The sequence below is a fragment of the Rhynchophorus ferrugineus genome, unplaced genomic scaffold (assembly GCF_030347505.1).
Source record: "Rhynchophorus ferrugineus isolate W39M unplaced genomic scaffold, kcgeb_rfMv2 rfM3, whole genome shotgun sequence".
NCBI classification, from domain to species: Eukaryota; Metazoa; Arthropoda; class Insecta; order Coleoptera; family Curculionidae; genus Rhynchophorus; species Rhynchophorus ferrugineus.
The window spans coordinates 45,488,776-45,505,292 of record NW_027472582.1 but is presented as its reverse complement, the minus strand read 5'-3'; the positions used below and the strand labels follow the sequence as shown (position 1 = coordinate 45,505,292).

At 30.3% G+C, this 16,517-nt stretch overlaps 1 protein-coding gene across 2 annotated transcripts in view; it reads left to right on the top strand.

The window, feature by feature from the left end:
• The window catches only part of rk (G-protein coupled receptor rickets), a 331,265-nt gene that overhangs the window by 44,733 nt on the left and 270,015 nt on the right, over positions 1–16,517 (top strand). The gene's annotated exons all lie outside the window — the stretch shown is intronic.

Genomic DNA, 16,517 nt, shown 5'->3' with positions numbered 1-16,517 from the left:
TTTTTTTTCAACAAAGAATTATCACTTTTAAAAATTTAGAACAAAACGGACAATGATAATATGACGGAGCAGTGTGACATTATGCTTCTAAAAGTGACTGATTTGCTTTGGTAGCATAATTCAAGTTAAAATAGAACTAAAACAACAAAAGTAATGAATACCAAAAATGCTAATTTGAGGATTTCGTAAGTACGTCTGTATGCACTGAATAATTCAATAATACGAAATGGAAAACTGTTATTTTAGGTATATAAATACCATAACCGTCCCATTTAGCCTATTAGCAAGGTTTTCTATATTTATATTTGGCATTAATATTCACACCAATAGATATTATTGATCAAAACACATGCAAGTACTTAATATATAAATAATATGCAAAAAAAGGCTTATAAAAAGTCTACAATTTAGATTTTATATGAGTTATTAACAATATTCGATCACTCAGATTAACAATTCATTTTATTTGAACTTAAATCATTACTTCAAGATGAATTTATATAACTATGATTCCATCCTATTACAACTATAATAAATTAATCACACTCCGTTGTGCACTGTTGCTCGTTGCGGCTTTATAAACAGCATTATCCATACATCCCTTGGTAATTTAAATAGATTTTCTCTGACTAAGCGTTTAGAGATACCTATCTTGTCCAATAGTGGAGACGACCTGGCTTCATAGTTCTAACATCTAGCTATGTTAACGACCATTTAGTCCTCTATATTAATGTCAGGTCCCACATTTGTATTTCACAATTTCATATGAGTTTAAAAACTTACTTCTGGATCATAACTTCGATTGCTATTTATTAGTAAACTTAGTTTATTTTTTTGAAATTATCTAGAGAATTATATTTTCTATAATAGCATCTAATATATTTCCAGAAAAGATATTTCCAATGTGTGTGTTACAATACATTTTAAAATTTTTTAAATTAATATAGAAAATGTGATCAAAACTTTCAAATAGTAAACATCCATAGATTCCTTAATATTTTTCATCACGTTGTGGAACAAAATAATGTTATTTAATAGTTAATAAAACCATTTAAACTGTATTTCATTGGTATTTTTTTAGTTAAAATTAAGTTATCAGTAATATGGAGTCTAACAAAATATCGTAAATAAGCATTTAAATATAATTAAAATATATAATAGCACTCTGTATATATGTACATCATGAAACTTGTAATAATTTTACTATCTTTATCTATCTTATTCTTCTTTATTCAATTATTTCTGTAGGAATATTTTATTACTAGTTCCATGTATATATATCGTCAGGCAATTGACCGACTTATTGTATTATTACATTTTGACCTATATTTTTATATTTAATACTATGAATTGTATCGACAACATACATTTTTTATTACTTTTTGTTCATATAATTTTCGTACCAAAAAAATTCTTAAATATACACTAAAATAGATAGAAATTACTTTAATTATACAACTAAATGTGTGTGCTTTTTAAACGTTAAGGGAAATATCAACCAATAACCTTTAATATTTGACTCTCAAAAGTATTTTTTTATAAATTTTAGGCGCTTATATGAAAAATTGGGAGTATTATTATTTATGAAAATATGTTCACATTTTGCATTTTTTTTAGCAAAAATGAAGTGGCACTTAGAATACACAACATTAATAAAAATACATAGTAATAGGAAAATAATGTATCTAGTGAAGAAAGGGTGAGATGAAAACAGATATAATTGAATACTATTGAACATACAATTTAGGCAAACAACGTTCATATAGGTTTTAACTAATTTTGTAAAATGTAGCCAAGCGATGACACCAAAAAAAGTGAATTTGTCAGTTTTTATTTCTGTACTTGGCTTATACGGATTAATTTACGAAATTACTAAATGTATAAAAGTATATTTTATAAATCACTCTTTGTTTGTTATAAGAAGATCGCTCAATAGGTTTAGGCTTAAAAATAATACCAAAGTATTTCCAACGGTAAGATTGGCTTTTCTTGAGCTGGTATATTCCAGGAGTTAAATATTGGTTGGCTTGTGAACAATCAGGCAGATCAGAGTTACTAATCGAAGTTCGTATAGTCATTTTATTTTTCTAGGCATGTTCTTTAAAGATTCGCTGCAATTATATTGTCAACATTGGAGCATGTTCACTCTTGCCAGATGGAAAGCATTAACAATAACAGACATTAATTTAACACAAGCTGTAACATAATATTACTCGAATGTGACTCATTAGCATTTTTTATAGAAGTAATTGATATATTGTGTTATATTATATGTCTAAAAATGAAGCACTTTAGGTATTACGTTCATTTCTTCTAAATATAAGCACGCGACTAAATTTTGTATTAGAGACATCACTATATTCTGGTTTATACATTTTATAAAATATCTTAAGCGATTTATTTTAAAAATAGAGATTGTGTCTAAAATGTAGAACATCAATCTTGTTGTCCTAACAGTACATACGAAAGTCAAAACCTGAACTTAACTATTGTTTAATAAAGTAACTTGAGGCATGTCGAATTTTACATCGTACCCAAGCCTCGTCTACAGGTAAATGCCTTTAATTTAATTAGTAAATGCCAGGCGCCGATGTCTTTAATTTATTTGTATTTTCTTAATATTTTATATCGTCAATAAATAACGGTCACCTAATGTAATAACTGTTTCATTTCGTCTTACCTCCATTTACCAAGCCATAGTATAAACCCTAAAAATCTATTATAAATCACCAAAAACTAATTCATATTATTAATAGTAAAACTTTATAAATACTACTTATTTTGTATATTTTTTCCTAACATATATTTATTGCAATAAAGACTTAATCATAATGAGTAGCAATCAACTAATCAGAATATCCTTAATGTTCAATTCGAATCGGAACCCCTCAGTTTGTCTGTGTTAATTATGTTACTTCCGTATGCAACATTGATTATTCTAGGCCGGAACTCATATTATCTGACACATTTTTTCGAACGACCTATCAACTCGGGGACCTTCACCAATTGTATGCATAATGCAGTCGACAAAAAGCAAGGTGTTTTTAACCACGTACGCTACTTTTATTTAAACTTGTATCACTTGTGAACTTATTGCTATGGAATATTAAATGAATACGTTAGTTATATTGATAAGTTGGTATATAACATAACATTTTGTTCACCATTGTCGTTCGCTGCGTATTTCTTTATTGATATAAAAAGAAAATTAACGATAAATTACTATTATTTGCCGGGTGCTTTTACCGTTATACGGAGGCAAAGTTAAAGCCTCCTGAATTAATTAAAGTGCTAAACTATTGTTTGCTTTTAACTTTATAATAAATAACTGAATCTTCGTAACTGTTTTACAGTGGTTAAGTATTCCACGAAATTACTCTTTTACACTGACTATATACCTATTATTAGATTTTTTTTTTTTGATATTGCATTTTATTAATAATTTTTTCACTTTAAAAAGACTTTTGAGAAAAATTGGTATAATGTGTATTAGTCAAAATATTTTCCACAACTTTTTGAAACCATTTCTTATTATTCTGGCAACATGGTGATACCGTGTAAACCGATTTCTTTTTTTTTGTTTGTTTGACAAACCGTAATATTGAATCAGATCGAAATGGAATTTTCAGTCATGCAGTAGCCATTTTTCCTGTTCTATGATCTTTACCATTGTATATAAATGCCTGTAAATAATTTAATCATGAGCTGCCAAGTTGTCTGAAACTTTTTCTGTTTTTGTCCAATAGCTTTAGCACTTGTCCTTGAAATATTTTATTCTCCTGGTCGTTCTTTACTATTGGCTTTAAAGTGGCTTCAAGTATTTGTTGAAAAGATATTTCTTCAAATAAAGCAAAAAAAGCAATGAATGTCAAAAATGTAATTTTGAGCTATCCATTATTAACGTTCGTATACACAAAATCAATAATATCAAGAGGTGTCAAAATCATCGCATTCAGCAGTAAGGTTAGTTGGTTTAACTTTTGTTTATATTGATATGGCTGATCAAATTACCTAATATAAGCCACAACGCCTGAAAAATGTTCGACAAAAATTACATATTTATTTAGTATCAGTTTTTTTTTGTAGATGTTTTCTACAATGTGTCGTTCGATAAGAAAAATATGATTTGATAAACTTCATATCATATCAGTCATATCTATAGTAGAAAGATATATTTTATTATCTAATCTTTCTGATCTCCAATTGGTATCTTCCAGTGATATTCCTATTTATGTATTTAAAATTTAAAGTGAAAAACTAGTGGACTAAATACGCTTCCATTGGTCTTACATATCTGTTTGAAAAGTCCTACTACTTTATACCAACTTTTTATCAATTGATCGACCATAACTCACTGCGACATCAAAATAATGGTTTCACACACATCTCTTAGGATCCTAGGTAACGACGAATTGAATAAATTCCCATTACTGTTTATTTCTTTGTTAGTTTCATTGTTTATAAACTTTATATGGAATATTACTCGAATATACACATTGCAAATGATAGGGTTTCTAATGTCTTGGCAGAAGGATTAAATATTATATATTATTAATGCCAATTTATTGCTATTTATGTTATTAGCGGTAGCATAAATGCAAAAAATATAACGACTTTTGCCATATAACTTTTCGTACGAAAATATTTTAAGATAATCTCAAATAATAATAATTAAGATGAATATCTGCAACCTTCTCTTTAATTGTCAGGACCATAAAGTAAAGTATTTTGCGGTAAGGGGCTCTTATACTTTCTATTAATAATTGTCTTCATTGATTCCAATTTATTTTATGCCGAACGTTTAAAGACGAACGTTAAAAGTTGACTATCTTATTTTTTATTGTTTTGAGATTTATTTTGTTTTGCAGATTAGTCAACCAAATTAACAAAAACTTAAATGATAAGAAAAATTGGTCCGCTGGATTTCTCGATATTTCTCAGGCCTTAGACAACGTTAAAAATAAGCACACTGGACTGCACGTTAAATTGAAAAAGTTTTTGCCCTATATGCACTTTCAATTGCTGAAATCGTACCTCTAGACAGACATTTTATTGTCAAACAGGGTGACGACTACACTGACCTACAGCCCATATATTTGGGTGTTCCGCAGGGCAGTGTTCTCGGCCCATTGTTATATCGTATGTATAAAGCTGACCTACCGACCTCACGAAACTACTCTTGCAACCTATGCTGACGATACAGCGGTTTGATTATCACACGAGGATCCAATATCAGCCACAAAAAAACCTCCAACTTCATCTTAACAAAATCGAATTGTGGTTGAAAACGTGGTGTATCAAAGCAAATGAGACAAAATCTACCCATATGACATTCACCCTTTGCAGAAGATCTTGGAATGCATTTGAATCGATGTCAGATTTAGAAAAAAACATATAATGGTAAAACGCAAATAGCTTAAGGTTAAACTAAACCAAATGTATTGGCTGATAGGGCCCAAATCTAAATTATCATTATATAACAAGGTTTTGCTGTATAAGTCAATACTTAGGCCCATCTGGACTGGCTGTGGGGTACTACTAGCAAATCTAACATAGATATCCTCCAGAGGTTCCAGAATAAAGTGTTGTGAATCATCTAGGACAGCGATATCCACATAGAACCCATAACGAGTGTGATTCGAAATTCTAGTGCGAAGTACTCTGAAAGACTACTAGTGCATCCTAATGCACTCGCCAAACAGTTAAAGTGTGCGATGACAGTGAACTGCGTAGGCTCAAACGCAAACTACCCTACGAACCGGTTAATAGACACATAGAGTGAAATTTAATAAATTTTAGAATATGTTATAATAGTCATTAGAATAACTTAAGATAGACTTTAAAATAAGTTAGAATAGTATCTAGAATAAGATTTAGATTATAAGTTGTACAGCAGATCACTTACTGAAGTAATCTTCTACATGTTAGGATGGTTATATTATATAACGGAAATCAAACAATAATACTTATTGCTCACGGGCAGATTGTTGACGTTCCAAGTGATTAATAAAAAAATTGTTTTGTGATATATTTACGTCTTAATATATGTCCAATTAACGAGGCCAATCTGGCACCACTTTCTATCTTCTATCAATTATTTTGGTAGCTATGTCTAGTTTCCATTGTTATTACTTAAAGCAATGTTGTGTATTAGTTCGTTTCAATTGGACACGCATAATAAGATTAGGTTAGATTAATAGAGGGTTTTATTCATATGGAATGATTAAATTCAAAATAAACAAACCGAGTAGACTTTTTATTACTTTAGTGGAAACATTTGTAGTTAAAAAAAGGAAACAGTTTAATTTGAAAATAAGCCCGTGATTACAAGTCACTGTATAACACCGAACTGTTGTCCTGATTAAGACATATTTGAAGATAATAGAAGAAAAAGTAATTTCATGGCCATAAACCAATATCAATTAAAAAGAATATAATAAATATTGTTTATAATTAAAACACTTTATATAACTTAATATATATGTATATATATATATATATATATATATATATATATATATATATATATATATATATATATATATATATATATATATATATATTTAATATGCTCAACATATCATCGAAAATCAACAAAATTGAATCACAAGAGAATATAATCAATCATGATTCGTCAGAATGAAAATGAAAGCAAATCATGCAAGAAAAAAATAAATGTCTTGGGCTTGCGTAACGCTATTTCACTACGGAGTATTAGCGTACACTCCTTGAAAAATTCAACAACCTCTCGGCTATTAGTCTATTCTTCGAATTAAAGCTGGTGCCTTTTTAGGATAGAAGTGACGTATTCAAGTACGACGACGCGGCATTCGCGTTTACTAATACGATTCTGCAACAACTATTAGACGATACTTTTACAGTTACTGTTCGTTTTTTACCATTTTTTAAAATGTTAGTTTCATATATATCAACACGTACGTATGGTACTGGTTTTTTCTTTTGTTTATTTCCATGATAAATTTCTAATAAAGGAAAACTATATTATCATATTATTATAAATTATATTATAATCACATATTAAATACTGAATTTTAAGTGAATTCAGTACATCAACTGCAGAATATAATTAAATATTATATTATATTGACACACACAATGTATTTACTCATTAGTGAATACAATGCGAAAGAATCCGATATATCGTACATAAATTAACAATACCATAAGGAATTAAAATATATAGGCGATACATATATATCATCTTGCATTTAAAAAACCTGTAGGGGAAGCCGGGGTTGGTTGACTATAGAGGTAGCGAGAGAGAATCCGTCACCTCGCCCCGCTTAATTACAGAGAATGCAGTATTGTGCACGCATGTCGTTTCAGAGAAGGGACGTAATATTGAAAAACAACGCACGTAAGGAATTATTTTTGTCGTAATGTTACTTGTAGTAATGCCTATTAATTTATGGTTATTGATTGTCAAAGCATTTATAACGAATGTTTGTTCATGTTCTTTCTTTCATGTATTATTTTATTTGATTTCGTCGCAGTTTTGAGGTTATAGCACGTGGTTAAAGATTAAAAGGTTGTTCGGGGCTAGGAGACTAATGTATAATGGACCACTTGGTCAAAGGAAGAACGGACAGGATAAAGGAACAAACTCTTCGTGAGGATAATAAAAAGAAAAATGACGACGATGAAAGTGATGAGGGTGAAACATTTTGTTTGGAGTGCAGTGAATCCATAGCTCTAGTATTTTAGGAGAAGAATGGCTTCAACACACTGCATGTAAGTTGTGTAAACGAGAACATATTGTTCTATGCATGCAAAAATTACACCTCCTACATATCATAATGAATAACGTGCTTCTTGTTACTTCTTTACAAGACTTAATAATATATCTATTAAATGAACTCGCTTTTGAATTAATATTCTCTAAAAAATAAAAATAGAAACCTTTAAGCTGAAAATTGATCAACAGACCCCGGTCTCCCCTAAGGTAATGTCGCCTTAAAATTTAACAATATAATGAATCTATATCAAAATCAATACAACGGGTTTATATACGTATAGTAGTTACGTAGTTAATACTGTCTTAAATATTAGTCATCATCATCTAACGTTTGTCATACTATATTTTATTTTAATACCTGTCTAACAGGTAAACGACTATCATAATACATTTCAGCTATACACCAACAAAGATGTAAATAAATGCCATAATATATTTGTACAACAAATAAATGAATATTATCTCTTATTTTAACCGTTGACTAAAGAATACTTCCATTTTAACAACAATCTATGTAATGGCTGACAAGTACTATAATATGTTTCAGCTATAATTTATTTGAAATAATCTACAATAATTTAAATAACGAATGGGCGAATACCATTATTACGTTATTACATCATTACGGGTAGCTAATACCACGTTTAGTAAAACTACTAAAGCCAAGATCAAAACTGATGTATTAAATACTATTCAACGTATTAACATTATATATAATACTACCACATACCACATTCCTGTTATTATTATCATAGTAATTTATTGATACTACTACATATATCAAATCATACTGTATACAATATTAACAGGTCAATTGAAAAGTCCCGGGCTTGACACATAGATGGCGCTACTAGAATTAAATTTATATATTTTTTAGTTAGCCCTGACGCTCATAAGATGGAAATATAGAAAAGCTATAAATTGAACAGCTGTCGGATCATTAGTTTGTGCATTATAGCATTTTGAGTGAAGCAACTTTTACATAGCGACTATTACATAGCGTTATTGAGTCGTTTGACAAAAAGAAGTGCGGCTTCACCAAGACAATACACCGTGTCACAAGTCAGTGAAAACGATGGCAAAAATTCATGAATTGGGCTTCGAATTGCTTCCTCATACACCGTATTCTCCAGATCTGGCCCCCAGCGACTATTTTCTATTTTCAGATCTCAAGAGAATGCTTGCTGGGAAGAAATTTTCGTAGAATGGAGAGGTGATCGCCGAAACTGAGGCCTATTTTGAAGCAAAGGGCAAATCGTACTATAAAAATGGTATTGAAAAGTTGGAAGGTCGCTATAATCAGTGTATCACCCTTGAAGGGAATTAAGTTGAATAAAAAAAACTAATTTTGCCAAAAAATATGTTTTACTATGATAGACCGGAGACTTTTCAATTGACCTGTTATATCAATATGAAATAGTAGTTATTCAATCAATTTCATAATATAAACAAGAATAGATGAATATTATAGGGCAAATATGAATATGCATAAAATTCAATATAGACAAAGCGAGTGCAAAGCTCTTTGCAAATAATATTATAAATAAGACAATGTATGGAAAAATTAATTAAATATATTGTAAAAATTCAACTAAGAATCAAACTGTACTGTAAATCGACTATAATAAAATGATAACTGTAGCATCTATCTAAATGGCATTTCCCAGATGAACATTACAATTAGTAAACTATCATTAAATGTTATATTAATAAGTTAAACCAAACTTAATTCCCATAATATTTCTGTATTCGTCCATGTGTAATACATTATACAATGTGTGATAATTTACTCTAATATACTGAATATTAAAAATAAAAAAAAACACAACCAACAAGAGACAAAGTCAAAGTTGATGTGGTATTCAAATAATTTAATATCTTATTTAACAAGGTCCTTATTTTATTCCGAATATTCCTCAATTTCTTAGATTATCAACGTTTTCGATACATTTTTAATAAGACAAAATCGAAAAGATAAAGAAAGTCAATTCTAAGATTATCCTGTTGGCGTTTGTTATGAACCAGGTTCAAAAGGATATGCTTTTATCTTAGCGTAACCTTAGACCTTAAATTACTACCTGGATGTTGACCCCTTTTAATATTAACGTTAACGGTATCTGATTAATTCCCGAGCAATTAAACTTGTTGATTCGAACATGTTGGGATGAATAAGTCCATAAAGTCAAAAGTACATTAATCTATTCTAAAATGTATATCTATTATTTTTGCAGGTGTTAACAGAAATATTTTTTTTTATAAGTAATCGTACGTACGACTTAAAATATTATTATTTTTAACACTAAATTTCCTTTACTAATGCTTAAGGTTTTTAAAACAATCTTAATAAATAATTCCATGTATTACATAATTTTTTTTGATAAGAAATATTTGATAAGAAAAAAGATTGACGTTAATTAATTAAGATGTTAAAGTAATTACTGATGTGCAAAGAATAGTACTGCATTGTTTCGCAAAGATGATGTAAATTGATCTCTAAAATCATGAGAATTTACTCCACAAGACTTACTAATTTAATGGTAAACTTTGTTTTCTATCGACTAAGCAATTTCTTAACTTTTCCAAAAGGTTGTAATAACATTTTGTATTTATTTGCTAATTTGAAAGACATTTATTAATATAAAATTAATATTAAAATATGATATTGCATTTATATCTAAAAGAATAATTAGAATAGAGAGATTTGCGTAAAAAATATGCATATATACAGCATAATTCAAATATAAGAAAAACTAAATTATTGTCATAGAGTAGTAGACATAAATGAAGATTTTAGAGTACAGCTTCGTTAGTTTAAAGCCCCATTACAGGCACCTATAAATATAATATTACGTTTTCAAAGCATTTTATTTCTTCTTCAACAGATATTAACAAATATATTAACTTTCAAATAAATATATGTAAAGAAATATGTTAATATTATATGCATAAATATAAACATAATAATATAGTAATTGTGACTTTTTGTGCATAATAAATTTAAATTCGTTGCTTAAATGGCGACAAACACGATAATAATAATCATTTTATTTTCGGCTTAATCCAGATAATTTAAGATTTTTTACTTGTTTAATCCACTTTTGAAATAGAACCGAATTCTTCTAGGAACACATAAAATTTTCCGGACACTTATCACTTTTTAGATCAAGGTTGCATTATAACCAACTAACATTAATTATAACTTAATCATAGAAACATAAAAAATGTTCAACCTATCTTTGTATAAATCTGCTAACAGGCGATAACAAGTAAATAGGTAACAGAAATTAAATGAATCAATCAAATGCGGGTAATAACATAGCTTGAATCACTATAACCAATAATCTGATAACGTGGTTCGAAAAAGCGACTGCAGTGCCTTTTAGTATGTGAACGATTCGAAACAATTCGCCAAGATCACTTTTAAAGCCAAATCTCTATTTACTTTATGATAATTATATCAGTAGCTTCTGATATTTAATTAAGACAATGTGCACATGCGCATTTCAATTGACATGACTTTGAACAAATTAGAATAAAAATTATCATATTTTATTTAGAGTACTCGCAAGACTATCAGTCAGTGCCAACTATAACCGCTCATCATGCCTTCGTCTCAAAATTCTTGGCATCGCATTTCGAGTTTCACTATATCTTGGTGTAGCTGCTCTCTTTGCTCGTCACTCCTGTCGTCCAAGTTTTATGGCAAAGAATTAAGAATGAATGCGAACATTCAAGTATTCATTCGTTATCGAGAAACATGTGAACAACACTTTGAGACAATGCCCATGCGGCAGCGCCAACAGGCGTTAAATAATTTGTAAACTTTGCGTCAGCTATTAGTTTTCGAATATTAGGTCGGACAAATATTATTTAATAAATTAAATGCCTTTCTTCGATAATGCAATCGCTTTAATTGCTCGCTGGTGATGAAAACGAAGTTCTTGATGCATTTTTTGCACTTACGTATCTAGCAAAATTGACAAAATGAATGTCTGTTCATACATGGAACTGAGTTTGACACTCATGATAGGTCAGGATATTTATACTGTGCTATTTTTTGCTTTTTTCCTGATAACAATCATCTAGCAAAAGTTAAAATTTTCTACAGGATTATTCTCATCTCTCCGTAATGTTCGTGTAGATAATGAAAAGTATACATTTCACCAAGTGACCACTCGTACGGCTGTATTTTGCATGCGTTAGATAACGGTGTCGGTACTCATGGCCTGTCAATATTTACAGGGCAAAACCAAAGTAATGTAAATACACATTATACGCAAATATTATGAGTACATTTGTCATGATTTTTCTACCGTTTACCGAACATATAACACCCAAAAATGCAACAAAAACAGTTTTAATGATTTTCTATGTTGTTTCTGTATATCTTGCATAACTGTATATATTGTATATCTTGAACCTATATTGAAGAATTCAATTCTCATCTACTTGAATCTAAACGTTTACCCGACTTTTTAAACTTGTATAATTTGTCTTTCATAAGAATGTGACTAATATTTCACGGTTAAATTAAATTTACCTTGAAAAATTTATTTACTGGAAAAGCAGGCCATGATTTGGTTGCATTTGCTAACAATTATACGAAAAACACAAATATTTACGATCTTAAAAATGATTAAAAGAACTTTGAGAGTCGTTTCATCATTGTGGATGAGATTAATATGTCTACCACCTACTCTAAAAGAAATAAAAACCAGAGCTAATAGTGTAAAACGGGTTGGTGTGTTTTCTTTTTTAAAAGACTATTAACAACGAATCGTAACTATAAATTTGTTTCTTTTATTCAGCTTTATGGAAACTATTTGGAACTCCCTAATATTATGACGCTTTTTTTGTTATGTATAAATATTTTAATATCATGATTTTATCACTTAAGTAAAAGTTCATGTAAACATTATCAGTTAATATCGCACCACAATACCGCATTCAATTTTGTATAATTCTCATATATAGCGAATGTTGGAAAGAAAATTAATTTGAATTTCAAATAAACGACATAAAAATCGGAACCGTGATCGACAAAAGAACGAAAAAACGAAACGCCATTCGAAACCGATAGCTGGATTGCCTTTAAATTAAGTCTTATTTGCTATTTGCATAATTTCCTTTTACCAGTTTCGGAGCTTAGCAGTTGGCCCGTTTTCAACGCCCCGTCCTCGCGACGATAAATAAAAATTGACCCTCGCCACCTAACAGCACCCACGAATTTTTGTGCTCGCAGAAACAACACCGCATCGCTCCTGGAAAAGTTTTGGCAGAAAAATTGAAATTCGCCAACACGTACATCGTTCCATATTAAAGAGCGGATGAAACTTCGTCTAGAACTAAGTGGTTTATCGGTATCTTCCTTTATGTTAAACGGTTGACTCCATTTTCGCTCGGGTCAGGCCAAAGAATGGTTTTCTAGTTGGAAATGGGAACGGAATCATTTTATGGGACCTCGTAAATGTAAATCATTTGATAAAACCACCGGCAACTTTAAATATTCATACTTTACGTTCTTTGTTCGTCACCGAAGAGATCTCTGCTAAATTACTCCGAAAGGGTTATTAATTGAGTATATATTCTAACAATCACAGTGCAATTCGTCAACTCTTATTAATTTTTGTTAAACACGTCAAATTTACATTGTTTAACTAGAATCGTTTTATTAATACTTCATTATAATTAATACTTAAAAAAATGGTGATGTGGTATTTAGAAGAAACGGAAGTTTACACAATTCAACAGAACGATCTAGAATGAAAATTCTCCGGTCAAAAATAATTCTGAATTTGAAGAATAATATTTTTCAATAGTGTTCAACTGTAGTTACTGAAGTAAAAGAAAACAAAGCAAATGTGACTTAATGGAATAATATGTTATAGCTCTTGTTGCGACGAAAGTATATTTTAATTATCTATCTATCTAATAATTATCTAAGTTTAAAAAATATAACGTATGTTTTTGTACAGTTTAGGGGTCTAATTTGTTAGGCCATTTAACTGTTGTTGAGTTATTATGGAAAGAAAACAATGTAAATAAAATAAAATTTATATTCTCTCTTCTATAATATAAAAATAATATATATAAATAATATAAAAATATATACAATGAAATATTTTAAATTGATACATAATGGGGAAGAATTATGAACTGGATGGAAATTACTTACTAAATCGTCTGTCTGGTTTTGGATAATACTGATTCTCTCATCGAACCCAATTGAGAATCATATATACAACATATAAAAAGTCACTGTTCTTGCCTCTTGACTTGCATTCATAATACTTCTTTCTTCTTAATTCTGATTAATTCTTGATTCTCTTGACTGTTTATTTTGCTAATTCTAGACCATTGACCCTTTTCTGCTTACTGTTTCTGTTCATGGTTATTTAATTCCTTGATTCTTTAGCAACTCTGTAATTTTGTTTAATTATATATTCGCTGATTTTTGATAATTCTGTTTAAAATATTCAATTCTAATTCTGATACATCATGCACCGTGTTTTATCGTCGAAGGTCCTTCCTCTGGTTCTTAATGGTGACTCAGAAGGTTGGTTCAAGAAACCCTTTCGTGTATCCCGATGGTTTCAGAATTTTAAGGAGAGAAAGACTCCTTCAGCTAGGAACTTCTACCGCCGAGAGAACATACGTGACGAAATTTCCACGATTTCGGGCCTTCTTGAAGCTTATAATTATAGCCACCATAAGGGGTCCTCTACCAGGTCCAACTTCTGACACGCTTCGTCTAACTCCGGTACCTGAACCCCAACCCCAAACAAGAAACAGTCTAATACATTAGACCACTAAACTATACAAAAAAAATCATTATAATTTTCATAAACTTAAAATTAAACAGTTTTCGTGAATATAAATAGATGTAATTAACAGGTCAATTGAAAAGTTCCCGGCCTACCATAGTAAAACTAATTTTTTTGGCAAAATTGTTTTTTTTTGCAACATAATTCCCTTCAAGGGTGATTCACTGATTATAGCGATCCTCCAACTATTCGATACCATTTTTGTAGTACAATTTGCCCTTTGCTTCAAAATATGCTTCAGTTTGGGCGATCATCTCTTCATTCGACGAAAATTTCTTCCCAGCGAGCATTCTTTTGAGATCTGAGAACAAGACATCGTCGGAGAGTCGCTGGGGGGCAGATCTGGAGAATACGGTGTATGAGGAATCAATTCGAAGCCTAATTCATGGATTTTTGCCAACGTTTTCACTGACTTGTGACACGGTGTATTGTCTTGGTGAAGCAGACCTTTCTTTTTCTTCAAATGCGGCCGTTTTTCTGCGATTTCGTCCTTCAAACGGTTAAATAACGCTATGTAAAAGTCGCTGTTGATTTGTCGCTGATTACTTTTTCAAGATAGTCAATGAAAATTATTCCATGCGCATCCCAAAATACAAACGCCATAACCTTGCCGGCCAACTGTAGGAGCAAAATTATGAAGCCATGTTTCATCCATTGTCACATATCAACGCAAAAACTCGGGTTTATTACGCTTGATCATCTTCCAGCACTGCTCCGAATCATCAACTCGTCCGTTTCCAAAGTAACCTATGACAATAAGACGGGTAGTTAAAAATATCTCACTCTGATTTATATGATTTCAATTCCATATATAAGGGCATATCTAAATCTTAGAACCGAAACTAATTTCGTTATTACCTCACACACATATCATTTTATTTCAAAAACAAATCGCTCTTATTGAAAAACCCGTTACTTACCTTTCTATAATATACAGGGATATTTTTAATGAGGTTCACATAGAAGTATTCAATCTCAAATTCTATCGAGAATCAAGCTCTCTGAAAATTATTCTAGACAAATACATTGCCTTAAATATATTTCTTTGTTCTTCTAGCAGCTTTTGTTTTGATTGAGCAGAATCAGGTAGTTACCCCATCCGAAAACTTATTATCTTTGTTTTATCTGAGTTTGACTCCAAATACACTTCTAGACCACATAGTGGAATAACGCCAGTTGACTATCTCGCTTATTTTCGCAAAGTTTGCGTTGGCGAACCGTCAAAATCGCAATAAATCTCCTTTAAAAACGATATCGAAACAACCCCGAAATCCAATTTACCAGCGGAACTTTCCGAAATGCACGCTCCGTAACTTTCCAAACTAATTTGTCGGTCAGATAGTGGAGTGAGACCAGACGAAGAAGCGGTAAATGGGGGAAAAAGCAGGATCGGGACACACCGTGACGGGATGTTTGATTAAAAAGCGAAAACAATGCGTGTCTTGTTTTTTTTTACTATTTTATAATTTTTTTACTATATTTTTATTTTTATATTATTCTAATAAGGAATTTTAAGGAATTCTATAAATTATAAGGAATAAATTCAATCCGTCAAAATTAGGATCATATTAAAGTTATATTACTAAGTTGTTCAATAAGATTGATTATCACCGTCGTCAACAGTAGAATTTTTTAACTATTATTATTTATTATAGCAATTTCGTAAATTAACACTATTTACTAACACTAATTTGTTTTTATCGTAATTTTCTATGGCTTTGAAATTACAAATTATTTATGCTGCAATAGATACTTTTGGCTTAACATATACAATGTCACTGTTTTTTGCACTATTCACTGTGTTTTAGTTATTACTTCAATGAACTAGAACAAATTGTTTTACTCTCTTTAATCTTCTGATTTAAGCCACCATGTCCAGGATCTGGAGAACCTAAACAATGATGTACTGTACTTCATGTCTTTGGGCATAGTATTTG